Source organism: Nuphar pumila, chromosome 12 (genome assembly GCF_984573655.1).
Source record: "Nuphar pumila chromosome 12, dmNupPumi1.hap1.1, whole genome shotgun sequence".
Classification (NCBI taxonomy): Eukaryota; Viridiplantae; Streptophyta; class Magnoliopsida; order Nymphaeales; family Nymphaeaceae; genus Nuphar; species Nuphar pumila.
Genome location: NC_143260.1, coordinates 84679450 through 84694730, shown reverse-complemented (window position 1 = coordinate 84694730; position 15281 = coordinate 84679450). Strand labels below are relative to the sequence as shown.

At 37.7% G+C, this 15281-nt stretch overlaps 1 pseudogene; it reads right to left on the bottom strand.

Moving 5' to 3' along the window:
- Nucleotides 1-1936: 1936 nt before the first annotated feature.
- LOC149821107 (subtilisin-like serine-protease S) lies at nucleotides 1937-11073 on the bottom strand (annotated as a pseudogene).
- Between the last annotated feature and the right edge of the window lie 4208 nt (nucleotides 11074-15281).

Sequence of the window (15281 nt, the reverse complement as noted above, 5' to 3'; positions counted from 1 at the left end):
ACTAGAGCATGTACAATGGGTTGTCAGTTAAAATAGAACCTGACATACCCATTCATCGTTATGGTTCCGTCAAAAAAGAGGATGTGATGGTACAAAAACTTCGATGAACAAGTTGTTAACAACTATACTCCTCGAGCAAATGACTCGGTGTCCCTAGTCATCAGAGTTAAAAGACTCGGCTACCAAAAATTATCCTAGGTGGTAAGTCCCAATGATTTCTGCAGAAGTATGAATGCATCCTCTTGAACGAGTGGCCTCTGAAAAACTCTCTCTCGATCATTGGCTGTTTTCTTAGGAGTAGACTCAGCTAGTTGTCCGGAGTATCAAAATACATAGCATAACAAACCCCCGAGCACTCTCAGTTGTTTCTACATTTCTCCTGTGCGTACTCTAAGGACAATCAATATCAAAACAAGATTATCATGCGTATTTTGCTTATTTTGACTTACACATCACGAAAAGAGCAACATATATGTTAGTCTTATTCTGAATTATGATATTTATGCACTTATCAATTTTTTATCAATCTGACCCGTTTCATGGGTACATGTGATTAATAGGTCGGATTGGCAAGCAATGATATGATGATATCAAGATGAGACTTTTTCCCTAACATTTCATTCCTGAGGATATTTCTTTGTAATTTGGTATAAGGGTTTTCTTGAAATTTCTCTTTTTGTATAAACTTTAAAACCTCATTTTAAATCTATTTGATATCAATGAATATACAGAGTTACAAATCCGTTGTGCAAAGGAAAGTTCGCATGCGCTCAAGGTCCGTTAACTTGTCATTTCAAATACCATTTTTCACTGAATTGCTATTTTAAACTCTGAAAAAGGAATGATTACAAAGCTTTCAAAATTTTCCTAAAAAATTACAAGTCTGGGATTAGTGGGCGTTACATTAACACATTAAACTAATGAAGTGTGTATTAATATCCAGATGGTTGCATGCAACCAATCTCAATAAAATGGGTGCCCTTTACTACTTACAATATTAGGATATATAGATGAATGACTAGCACACGAATCACAAGGGGCACAAGCTTAATTCTGAAGGCATGAAAAGATTAGACTGCTCAACAAACAGAGAAAACCTAACCTTGGAGGCAATTGAGAAAACAGTTCCTTGCTCAGATATTCGCTTCAGCCTTGGAGGCAATTCCTTTAAGATTTTAACTTTGCCGTGCAAGGATGTTATAAAATGATCTATATCAAATATATCTTCAAAGTCACTGCAATATATGCAATATATGCATGGGAATCAGCTGTGTGAAAGAGGCACTAAAGAAGATACAATAATGAAAAGCAAACCGAATCAACTAGAATTATATTCAAGATACAAAGAAATCAAAGGCCCTAACCTTAGGTATGCTCAAAATGAGGTTTTATCCAGCTCTGGTACAATTAGCGTTACATTCATGGATCTTGCAACATCAACCATGTCACATATCTGCAGTTTCCAGCACAACTAATAATCCTTAATTTTTTAATACAAGAACAAAAAAACAACATCCTGTAACTATAGGTGAAAATGCATCCAATTGAACAAATCAAGCATCTGGCAAACTAACCACAACCCGCATTTTATTAAGACCACCATTGCAAAAAACCTTCAAGTAACCATTGTTCTTGTAATATCCTACAACATTATGAAAGATCATATAAGAGATGAAGTCAAGAATGATGTTCAATATGAATGGTTAAAATCCACCAAATAAATTAGCAACAATTCTCCAATCCAAATCTTGGTGTTACAGATAAAAAGTAACAAAAATGGAAAGCGGAACAAGAAAAATTTCTTCTCAACAAAGAATGAGATCAAAACTTTCATAGAAACAAGATATAGATTTACAATAAATATGAATTTAGAAACAAACACTATTTTTAAGATTCTTGGGACACTTTTTATGATTCTTGGGATTTAAGATGCAAGTTATTGCAGAGAGTTAACCCTTGTGTTGCTAATATATGCTAGAACTTTGTCTTTGTCTTTGTCTTTGGTGCCAACAGTTGCAGGAATGACGAAAGGAATAACAACATCCTTATCTTCTTCATCAATCAAAATCATTCTACACCTCAACTGCTTTTACCACGACACTCTTAGCTAACTTTGAGTCAGCAGAACTATCAACATGTCGACAAACTAGAACCTTCCCTCTAACCTTAGATTTTTCAATGAGCCATCTAAGCAATAGCTGCAGCAGATTAAGCTAAGTAAATATGAGGTATTTTCAAAATTTGAGACAAATGAGCAAGCATTAAGCTCTCTTGGTGTCACATTTTCCAAGTCATCTTGACCGGTAAGGAGTAAACCCACAAATGCATCTGAAGCAGACATGATCATTGCAAGAGCATTCATATTGTTGACACTGAGGCTCTCACCTTGCTCATTGAAAAAGGAAAAATTTGTTCAAAATTTTGGCAAATGTTAATCTACATACAGAAGTGGATAGTTCATCTGAATCGTAGTGTCGTCACCAAGAACAATGGTAGAGCTAAAGTCTTTGTTTGTTGCACCAGCAACAACAGTGATCATCCAAGGAGCAATATTTGTTGCAGAGCTTTGAACAACTTCATTTTCAACAGAAGTGACAACTGTGATTCTATTGCTCCCTGCATGGAAAGACCCAATTGAGATGGCATCTAAGAAATAGTCTCCCTGGGGATAATTGGGACCGAGGGAGAGTGACACGATGTCAACTCCATCCATGATCGCATCATCGAATGCTGCAAGCAAGTCTGCATCATAGCACCTAGAATCCCAGCATCTCTTGTAAACTGCAATTCTAGCTAGAGGAGCTCCTACTCTTGCCCCTTCTGCTTCCAATCCATTAAAATTCATGTTCACATATCGACCAATGTGACTACCATGACAACAAATATCTCCAGAAAAATTATAGTTTTCAGGTTTAGCTGAAGTGTTTCTAGCACTACCCAAACCTTTTTCAGCTTGAAACCCAGTGAAATAATATCTTGCTCCTATCACTTTCCTGCACTAAAAAAAAACTCATTTGGTAATCGACTAATCGTCGTTTGTTGTTTTTCAATAAGCACAGAGGAGGGATTTTTGTCAGTCAAACCTGTTGCAGGTTGAAGAGTTGAATGCTTCTCCTTCGTGGCAAAGCCCCTTCCATTTTGAAAGAATGGGAGACATCTGACTATCGGTAAAACTAGGACCTTTTGGCTATAAACCTAAATATATTGAAGAGAACGAAACATACCTTTTTTGTTGTTGCAGAAGCGGAAAAACAACGGATCGATGATGCTCGCTTTTGCTCAACGGATATGTGCCCTCACTTGGAGAGAACGACTAATCCATGAGTCCAAGTGCCCCACGATGTTCGCCTCACCGTCTTCTTCCTCTTTCTTTTAATTGTGCACACACTGTGCATTGTTTTGGTCTCACTGTGCACTGAATGCTACAGTAGCCTCCTTCTTCTTCTTCTTTTTCACTGTATTTCTCCTCTCTTCCTTTTTCGCATATCAGAGGAAAAGTGCCCTCAAGATGGGGGAAGTGGGCAGTTTGTAAACCACCCCTTTCTCCAACGTGGGCCGGGTCCGGATCTTGCCCATCATGGGTAGATCTGGTACCCAAACCAACATTCTCCCACTCGCACATGATGGGAAGAGATCTAAGAATAAGGAACACCAAACATGTTCAGATGGTGAATAACATCGGGTATTCATACTAGCAAATGGACCGTGCGACCCGTGAGCTTAGGGAGTGGAGGCATATTATGTACCGGTTAGTGTAACATAATAGCCTAAACCTGCAAATAATAAGATAACACAACGTATACCTGCGCAAGCCAGATAAGAAGCTCACTGTATCCTAGATCAAATACATTTTTCACATTCTAGCATACTGAATCCCTTTGCACATATTATAGTGCTAAGCTATGCTAGACAAGGCCTTTCATTATGTCACATGTTTCATCATAAACCCAACCATCCCTAGGATGTAGTAAAATAAGCTAGCTTTTAACATATGCATAATCTAGAAATGTCAAATGATCTTCCTTTCCAACTCTTATTCTTTGAATCAAGATAAGTTGCTTTCCCAGATATGTTCTTTTAGGCCGAATCATACATGCTCTTAAGCAACATGCTAAAGTAGCAACACTCATCTTTCTCCTTAAAATAAGGTTAAAAGTCAATAAGGACACCAATATATATATATATATATCAATGACTCACACAATGAAAAAGCAGGAATCATTCTTCATTTTCTTTTGTGGTCGACTTAAAGATATGGTGCGACATACGTGGTATGACTCACGTATTACGGCAAGACAATCTCACTCTAGTGAGTGTATGCATACACCATAAATTCTTTGCCGTACAAATCTTAACTATCAGTTTCTCCCCGAGAAACTAACTTGAGTCATTCAGGATGCACATTCTCGTGCAATGTCTATCCAAGTCCTCAAATCTGGTCAACCAGGTTACCCTTGACATTTAGATAGCAAGGTCGGTCTTTCCATATAGTTAAATATACACAAGACCTCATCCTAACCCAGTTAGGGCGATGTATCCCATATACGTATATATGACGGATATCATAACTCATTGTACTCCCACTCTTTTGAGTTACTAACACATGATACCCCAAAAATTTGACATGCTTATTAATTCAGCAACCCTGGATTTTGTTACATCTCATCTCAGCCCGCTCACAAGCAACGTCTGAGGCGATAAATTTGTGTGAGAAGATTTATCTCAAACCTGGTAGCATACTCATATAGATGTGTAACATGCTATATAATGATCATAGAAAGAAATATGAATAATATTAGTGATGTCTTCTTTTAAATCGTTGTAATTTTGAAAAGATTTTTATATGAAAAACATGTGAAAACCAGACATCAAATAATAAAAACCGGTTCTCACTAGTGGATGAGACCGGGTCGAACTCAGGGAACGGGAATATGTTGTATTCAAACACACAAGTCTAAACTATTCTTTATTGCCGAATTATTGAAATGTAAAGTGTTCAAGAAAAGTAAAAACAACTAACTATTACAACAAATGAATACCCTTCGCAGAGGGCGTAAAGTGCAATATTTACAAACCCAATTAAAATTCCTAATTCTAAAAATAAAAGCAAAAAAAAGCTTTATTCTTCGTACTTCGCGCCACACACTCACTTCCGTTCCAATCCCTTGCAATTCTGCACAAGTCCAACGAAACACGAGCAGTACACGAAAGAAAAACAAAAACTAACACCTAATTATCAGAATTCGGATAATGCACTCAAACTTGATAGTAGTTAAACCAATTCACAAATGTAAACATAAAAGTAATCCATGCATCCACCCTAAAATTCTTAGATCATGTGATCAATGGTCACCAAAAATTTCAGCTGCAATGAGGATCATTGAACAATGACATCTAATTGATCCATTTCCTCATTTATTCAAAAATCAGTAATTTCCACACTCATATCGGATTCAAATATCTGAGCAAACACATTCGCTTATATCTCCATAGAAGTACTGTTCACCAGAAGAAGTAATGAACAGTAATCATCAAAAATTGCAACTATTCATTGGAAAACCTCATCTAGCTAAGTTTCACTCACCGAAAATCAGATGATAATCAATCAGATTATCGATCAAGATTTACCTGATTCAATTCAATGAGATCAGAACCTTACAGGATTTTTTTTTTAAATCAGAATTAATACAAACCTTCAATTGATTCTGGAAATCCTGTAAGCCGTTGGGGATGAAACTTGCTGGACATCCGATTTCAGTCATATCGATTAACAAGATTCGAAAACAAAAATTATCATCTCATGATATTAATTCAGATATCCAGTTACAGTGGATCAAAAAAAATTGATTCAAACCAAGGATTATCGTTGTCAATGAAAAGCACAACCAGATAAACGGTGGATTTCCATTTCCTGATGGATATCAATGTAGATGTATATTTAGAGTGCTTGAAAAACAGAGTGATCGATCCAGATGATCGATCAATCTGTACAAAAAATGAAGTTTAGTCCAGATGGTTGAGTGAATCTTATATTCTTTATGCTGTAATCTGGCAACTATGAACACCTGTGATTTCAATGCACACACTGCGATGCATGTTATGAAAGAAGAGAAAAAAAAAATAGAAGATTCACAAGGAATTTATGAAGCACGATAAAAGGAAACAATATATGAAAATCAAATGCTAAAACTGATCCTTACATCCGATGAAAAACTGCAAACTAAACTTAAACAAAACTCTATCGGCTAATCGTATGACATCAGATTAACGAAACAGAAGATTATTAAGAAAGAACAGAAAAAAAATCAAAGAAGAAGAAGAGAAGATGATCTGAAGAAGAAAAGTAAAACTATTTTCTATTTTGATTTTATGAAACCGATCACTACTGTAATTACAAATGAAGTAAAAAAAACAGGAAATTAAGAGAAGAAGATTAGGAAGAGAAGAAGATGCAGAGGAAGAAGAAGAAGAAGAAGAAGAAGAAGAAGAAGAAGAAGAGGATAAAGAAGAGTACTCAGCACTCACCGTGAACCTGAGGGGTTTGGGGAGAATGTGGCGACCTCCACCACCACTGCCATCACCGGAATGAGGAGCTTCCACCACTGCTGCCGGCTGGAAAGAAGAAGAGGAAGAAATAGAAATTAGGGAAAAGGAGAGCCACCGGCAATGGTGGAGGGAGGAGAGAAGAGAGGAATTAGAGGGAAAGAGGGGAAAGAAGGCTTCAGGCGTGAATGGAAGGAGGCGCCCTTCTTTCCCTGTTTTGGGGGTTTTTAAAAACAACAAACCGGCTGGAACCGGTTTGAAACAAATGCAAACCGGTTCAAGCCGGTTTGTTTATTATTTAAAATTCAAACCGGTTCAGCCGGTTTATTTATGATTTTCTCAATTTTTTCCAAGAAACCCAAACCGTGTAAACCGGTTGGTTATTTTATATTTTTTTTCAATTTTTTAAAAAACAAAAACTATGTAAACTAGTTTATTATAAAGTTTTCAAAAATTAAAATCAAAACTTATTTATAAAGAAACTAAAAAAAACTATTCTAGCTATTTATATTTATATATATATATTTTTCTTTTCTAAAAAACAAACATTTAAAATGATTTTAAAAACTATTTTCTCTATTTTTTTATTTTATTTTTAATTAAAAACTAACACTAGACTACTATGAATATAACAAAAACTAAAATATGTATAAAAATGTAAAATAAAACTATTTTTCATGCATTTTCTATTTTTAAATCATTTTAGCACATTTACTCAAAAACTAACATAAAATTGGGTTTTTAAAATATTATTTTATAAAATCATGCATATTTTAATGTTAATAAACCCTGAATTATATGCATGATCAATTAACATATCAAATCTTACAAATACCCATAGATTTTACATGTTTAACATAAGAATCCCTATTGATTGGCTTAGTAAAGGGATCTGCCACCATATCTTGGGTATTAACATATGCTAAGGCAACCTTGCCTTTAGATACAATATCGCGCATATAATTGCATCTTGTATCAATATGTTTGGTTCTATTATGAAACTTGGGATCCTTAGCAAAAGCAATTGCTGCTTGATTATCATAGAATAAAGTCACTGGCAGTTTTGCTTCAGAAGAGAGTCTCAAATGTTTGATGAATCTCCTTAACCAAACACATTCCTGCACTGTAAATGAGCCTGCAACAAATTCAGCTTCCATTGTGGACAAGGCTACACACGTTTGCTTCTTACTACACCAAGATATAACACCATTGTTTATCAAGAACACATAGCCAGACGTAGACTTACGCTCATCAGGGTCCCCGCCCCAATCTTCGTCAGTATATCCTATCACACACATGTTACCACCATGGTAACAAAGAACTGAATCTGATGTGCCTTTAAGATATCTCATAATCCTCTTGACAGCCTTCCAATGGGCTTGTCCTGAATTAGCTTGATATCTACTCACCAACCCTACTGCATAACATATGTCAGGTCAGGTGCACATCATAAGGTACATAAGGCTGCCTACTGCACTGAAGTAAGGGACTTTGGACATAGCTTCTATTTCTTTAGATTCCTATGGACACATCTTAAGACTTAAATCATTCCCTTTTGTAACAGGAGTATCTATGAGTTTACAACCTTGCATATGAAATCATTTTAAGACCTTCTTTATATATGACTCTTGTGAAAGAGAAAGAAGTCTTCTTTATATATGCTTCACCCATGTCTTTCATTTCAAAATGAATAGACAATCATTCTTTAATGGTTTTCAGAAACTCTAAATGATTACTAGCCAATAAAATATCATCCACATATAGAGTTAGAATCACAAATTTTGGACTTTGACGCTTAAGATAAATACAATGGTCCTCATCAATCATAGCAAAGTCATTGCTTATGATGGTCTCATGAAACCTTAAATACCACTGTCTGGATGACTGCTTTAATCCATAAATGGATCGTTTGAGCTTGCATACTTTGCGCTCAAAGCCAGCAGTAACAAACTCCTCGGGTTGTTCCCTATATATTTCTTCATCCAGTTTTCTATTAAGGAATGCAGTCTTAACGTCCATCTGATGTAATTCTAAATCCATATGTGACACTATGGCTAACAAAAGGCGAATAGAGGTCATTTTGACCACAGGTGAGAATGTTTTATCATAGTCTATCCCTGCCATTTATGTATATCTTTTAGCAACCAAACGAGCTTTATATCGCTCGATAGACCCATCAACATTCCTTTTAATATTGAGAACTCATTTGCTACCAATAGGTTTTCTTCCTTTTGGAAGATTAACAAGATCCCAGACCTCGTTGGATGCCATGAATTTCATTTCCTCTTCCATTGACTTGTGCCATTCATTCCTTTTAGAACAAGATAGAGCATCTCAGACACTCTTAGGTATATTATCATCTTGGGGTATAACCACAAAGGCTTCCCCTTCGATTTGGAATCTCTGACGAGGAATTCTTTTCCTTGAACTCTTTCGAGTTGCCAGATCTTCATCAAAATTGATATCCACTTGAGTGTTACTCCCACTATCCAATAGTGGTATAAACACATCTTCTTGTGTCTTTAAAACATGATGATCAATCTCTTTAGATTGATCTTCATTATCCAATTCATAGAACTGAAAGTGATGCTCTATCTCTCCTTTTTTAGGAAAGTCATCTTCAATAAATGTGGCATCTCTAGAATCTATCTCAGAAATACTCCCATCTATATTCTCTCCTAAGAACACATATCCTTTCGAATGTTCACAGTAGCTTATAAAGATACACTTTTTTCCCCTTGGACCCAATTTTTCATATTGATGGAAAAGATTATGAACATATGCAGCAGACCCCCAAGGTCTGAGATAAGCCAAATCTGGCTTTCTACCTTTCCATAATTCGTAGGGAGTTGAAGAAATAGATTTAGATGATACACGATTTAATACATGAGCAGTAGTCAACAAACAATCACCCCAAAAAGAAATGGGTAAATTTGCCTGCACCATCATGGACCTGACCATCTCTAAGAGGGTCTTATTCCTCCTTTCTGCAACACCATTTCGTTGCAGAGTTCAAGGAGTAGTTAATTGTCTATCTATCCCTTTATCATCACACAATTCCTTGAATTATTCGGATAGATATTCATGTCCATGATCTGTTCTCAAAGCCTTGATCCTACGATCAAGTTGATTCTCCATCATGTTCATAAAGGATCTAAAGCAATCCAATGTTTCAGATTTATGTGAAATTAAATACATATGGCTAACTTGTATATAATCATCAATAAAAGTGATGAAATAAGAAGCTCCATGCCTCGTTGCCACATTAATTGACCCACATATATCTGAATGAATTAATTGAAGAGGATAGGTTGCTCTAATTGCCTTTCCAAAAGGTAATCAAGTTGCTTTTCCAGTAAGGCAATGCTCACATATAGGCATATCAATTTTTGCATGGAATCCCAAAAGACCCCCTCGTGCGAGCCTATCCATTCTCTTTTACCTTATATATCCAAGTCGAGCATGACATACAGATACACCCACATCTATATTATTAGTAGTTAAAACAAGTGAAAAACATTCATCATTAACATTCAAACTTATAAGTTCAGTGTCCAACACATAGAAACCATTCATCAAGAAACCAGAAACAACTAAAGTTTATCCACAAATGATGTCAACATTGACATCCCCAAACACAAGTTTATAGTTTAACACAGACAAAGCAGAAACTGAAATCAAATTTCGTTGAATCTCTGGAACATGCAGAACATCATATAATAATAAAGATTGCCCTTCTCGCAAATCCAATTTGCAAGTCCCGATCCCTTTGACTTCTGCTTTAGTATTATTCTCCAGAAACAACCACTTCGAACCATATGACATCTTCCTGTATTCGACGAAGTTTGTGCGGTCTTTGATCATATGGCCGGTGGCTCCTGAGTCTACAATCCACATAGGATTAGTTTCAATAATTAGTGCACAACTACAAACATTTGCACATAACACAAGAATTTTAAGAGAATGTACATTCTCCTGCTCATGACATTCATGAGCATAGTGACCCAAATTTCCACACTTAAAACATTTCGCATTTGCCTTATCTTTCTTACTTCCATGCTTCCCAGAGCGCTGATAAGGCTTCTTTTCTTGCTCTTTGTCTTGTCCCTTCTTGTTACCCTTCTTGAACCTCCTTGGTCCATAAAATTTCTTCTTAAAAGATTTTGGCCTTTTAGAGCTTTCTGCCACATATGCCCTCATGCTAAATGATTGAGTCACTTCGAGGCAATCATTTTCCAGTTCTACATGGCGGGTGATATCATCGAAAGTCTTAATACTTTCGTTGTGAGTCATATTAATTTTCATATGCTCCCAACTATGTGGCAGAGATCGAATCACAGCCTGGACATGTTGTTCATCTGTAAGGGTATGCTCTGCACTATTGAGCTCTCTAATCATGTTTGTCATCTCCGTGAGATGCTGGCTCATAGTGTGCTGAGGGGATTTTCTTTATGAATCGAACCTGATGGTCAGCCTCCTTAGCTTTGTGGCTGATGTTCCCCCAAACTTATCTTTAAGGGTCATCCACATCTGTTGAACAGTTTTATAATGCTCAAATTGGCACATAATGTCATCCTGCATAGAACATAGCATGGTGACACGCGCAACAATATTCATGCGCTTCCATTTCTCATAGGTCTCCATGTCCCTACGAGATTGCGCCCCATTACCAATTTCAGGTCGATCCATAGTATGGTTGAGAGCCTCCAAGGCCTCAGCCTCCTCTAGTGTAAACTGAATCTTTCTATGCCATATATCATAATTATCACCATTCAGTTTTTCAATTCATGCTAAATCCATTATGAATTTACTCGGTGCAGCCATGTCCTTATAAAATAAGAGTAAAACAATGTGCAAATATGTTATTCAAGCATGTTATGATCTAATCATTAGCACATCTATATGCAGTCATAATCACACGATTAGATAACATATAATTTTCACAGGGCGTGGAATCGAAAGCTCACTACGTTCAGAATCATCTTCCACTTTCCTTAAGATAATTATATTCACCTAAACTGTATTATGACTGTTTAAACAAGATATCAACACATAGAGTAAGTACTTCCAAAGTACTTCAATCTCCTTATATGATCAATATAATTATATTACATGCATTCAAATTCAGAAAAAAATATATTAAGTTATACGAATCCGGGTATCCTCGGCCTAGTAGTGGCTTAACCAAGGGAATTTGCAGCTCCAGCCATTGGCTATTGGCCTCGACCTACATGGACCCTGGCCATGCTAGGGTTCGGCCCAAAAAAAAAATCTTCAGCCCAGTCGCAATACCCTAACCCGTGGCTGGGGAGCCAGGCCTGCAACCTATGCCGCAATGCCGAGAGCTAGGCATGCGGCCTGTGTCGCAGGGCCGGCCTGCGCTGCAGGGTCTCACCTGGTCTGGTTTTGGCCTGCGACCTCTGTCGCAGGATCTGGCCCGAGGTTGAGCCTGCGTCGTAGGATATGGCCTGGGGCCGGGCCTACACCGCAGCAGCCCACCTGGTTGTAGCCCAGGTTTGCGACCTTGTCGTGGGGCTGGCAGCTGCAGTGGCCTGCCCGACTAAGGGCCCATTATGCAGTCCTGTCACATCATACACGGAGTGAGAAGGTCCAAGGTCAGACATGCGGTACTAGGGTTTTCGCGCAGGCCCGATAGCAGCCCCACAACGTGCATCCACGAACGCATAATGGTGGATATGGGGATACATCTGCAAGCAAAAAAATAGCATAAATAAACGATGGCTCTGATACCAATGAAGAGAATGAAACATCCCTTTTTTGTTGTTGCGGAAGCGAAAAAACAATGGATCGATGATGCTCGCTTTTGCTCAACGGATATGTGCCCTCACTTGGAGAGAACGACTAATCCACGAGTCCAAGTGCCCCCACGATGTTCGCCTCACCGTCTTCTTCCTCTTTCTTTTAACTGTGCACACATTGTGCACTGTTTTGGTCTCAATGTGCACTGAACAGTAGCCTCCTTCTTCTTTTGCACTGTATTTCTCCTCTCTTCCTCTTTCGCATATCAGAGAAAAAGTGTCCTCAAGATGGGGGAAGTGGGCGGTTTGTAAACCGCCCCTTTCTTCAATGTGGGCCGGGTCAGGATCTTGCCCATCATGGGTGGATCCGATACCCAAACCAACATATATTATCCTCAAGAAAAAAACTAAAGTCATAATAATGAATCTCTTGAAATCTATCTTCTTCACAAGAAGTAAACTATCTTGTACTATTAGGGTTATACATGCAACCCAAACATGAAATGTGTGCACGAGAAAAATTCTTAGTCGTTTCATACTCAAGAAATCACAAAACCATGGAAACCATTTTTTCTATGCATATTTACAATCAAATAACACTAAGGCTCTGTCTCAACAAAGGGCTAAGCTATCAATGCATGTGAAGATGAACCACATTCATGGTAAATGTTTGTGAACATGTAAAAATATAATTCTTTTAAAATTTTCTACAAGATGAATCCAGTAAAACTTCATAAATTTTTAAAAGATATTTACACTCAATGAAACCAATGATGAGATTCTCCTGGTTCCTGGTGGAGAAGCCACAGATTGATGAAGAACCCTCATGAAACAAGAAAAACCCTGGGTAGAGCTCCGCACTCACAACTACACAGAATAATCCAATCGATACAACTAACAAAAAACAATCTCAACAATGAAAGAATAACCCATTTCATAATCACAAAAATTAAAACAAAAAAAAGAAGAAACCAGTTTTTGGGCAGAGAAGAGGGATCCATTTCAACTCACGATGACGGTGATGGTGGTGCAGAAAAGAGGGATCCCCAAGCAAAAATCAGTTTTTGCATAGACGGTGAGGAACGCAACAACGAAGAACTGCGGGAGGCAGCAACAAGGCAGGATAGACGCTCGACGCGAGAGGGGGAAAAGGAAGAGTTGAAAAAGATTTTTCCCGCCCCTTTTTAGCATTTACGGGTTTTTTGCTGGCGCAATGTTATGTGCGCCAGAAAAAACAAATTTTTTTTTGGGATTTCCTGGCGCAAGATGAAGTTGGGTCAGAGAAACCAAGTTTTTTCCTGTGCAACTTCAGTGTGCGCTAGCAAAAAGGGTTTTCACTAGCTCCGTAATTTTTGCAGAAAACTTTTTCGTTGGCGCAGTTAATTTACACGCCAGTAAAAGAAGTTTTTTTTTCTGGCACTATTCTTGGGTGCACCAGAAAAAACTGTATTTCTTATAGTGCGGGTTGTCTGGGACTGGCCGGGCTAGTCCATCCCCTAGAGAGCCTCCCGATTAGCTGAACCATTGATATTTTTTTTGAAGGCAAGCTGGGGTTAGGCAGACCCTACCATACCATTGGGTTTTGAACTGGGCCAGGAGGGGCAGGGCTCCGTTTTCCCTCGGTCTATTGTCATCCCTTAGAAGGATTGGGGACAGTGTAGGACGGGAATCGAGGCATAAGTCCATCCTTGTACTGGGATGAATTTTAACCTTCATCCCCGTTTCATGCCCTTCATCCCTGGTCCAAACGGGGCAAAGCGAGGTGGGGCTCCGTTTTCCTCCGGTCCACTGCCATCCCAAATTGAGACAACGATCTTGGATACCGAGTTTATCATTCAGCTATAAGAATTTACGGTGTTTTAGGAAAGAATTTCCATGGCATTGCATGTGGCAATGGCTGGCAGGAGCAGTTAGTGCAAGTCACTTTGTGTTGGGACGTTGCAACTACTAATCCCAATGGTATGATTGTATAACTGTTAGGGGTCTGCCTAACCCAGCTTCTCTGCTCAAAGAAGAAAAACGAACGATAGGCCAAGAATACCGTACTATGCCCAGGTGGAAAACAAAGGCATAATATTCATGATAAAATAAAAAGCACTAGCAAAAAAATTGATAGGTTTGAATTATAGTCACAAATATTGATTTTGGCTATATCACGAGGCAATTTCTCATGGTATTATAGGTTAGGTTGATCAATTTTGGAAACAAATCTTAGGTTTTAATTTTTTTAAAAAATATATATATAAAAACTAACAAAAATAAGTAAGAATGTTTAAAACACACATATAATAAAAGAAATAAGTGGAAAGTGCATAAGAAAGAAGAAAAACATATTTGCCCACAAGGGCTCTACTCATTTGATAGGAGCGGCTTGTGAATGTCACCAAGTTGACAGGACATCACAAGTTTGAAACTCATGCATGTTGCCTCTTGCCGCAAGGTCGAAGCTGGGTGCACTCCCAAGTGGGCAATGGGACCTCAAGGGTTTTACCAACTGGAAGCCAGCCAATGTATTGGTTGGTGATTGGTTTTTCTTAGATTATCCAAAAAAAAAAATAGAAGAATAACATATTGAAGATGTAGAAAATAAATAAAAATGTAAATATAATTGTTATTATCATGATATTATTATGAGAATATCGTGACATAATTAAATTGATGATATTTTCAAAAATATTCTGAAATTTTACCTTTAATATCATTTTTTGAAAATACAACGATAATGCTGTGATGTATTGAAATTATCACCAAACTCTGTGACCATGGTTTGAATTAATATGACCATACGGGTGATAATAGATATATTTCACGACATTTTTTTTTGTGGCAATTTAAAAAAATGCACCCAAGTTATTTAGGCTATCAGGGGTGCCCCACTATTGCATGCTCTGCGAGTCCACCACCATTACGTAGGCCATCAGGCGTAGCTAGGGGGGGGGGGGGGCAGGACTGGGGCTGTAGCCCAGTCCTTCCTCCCGA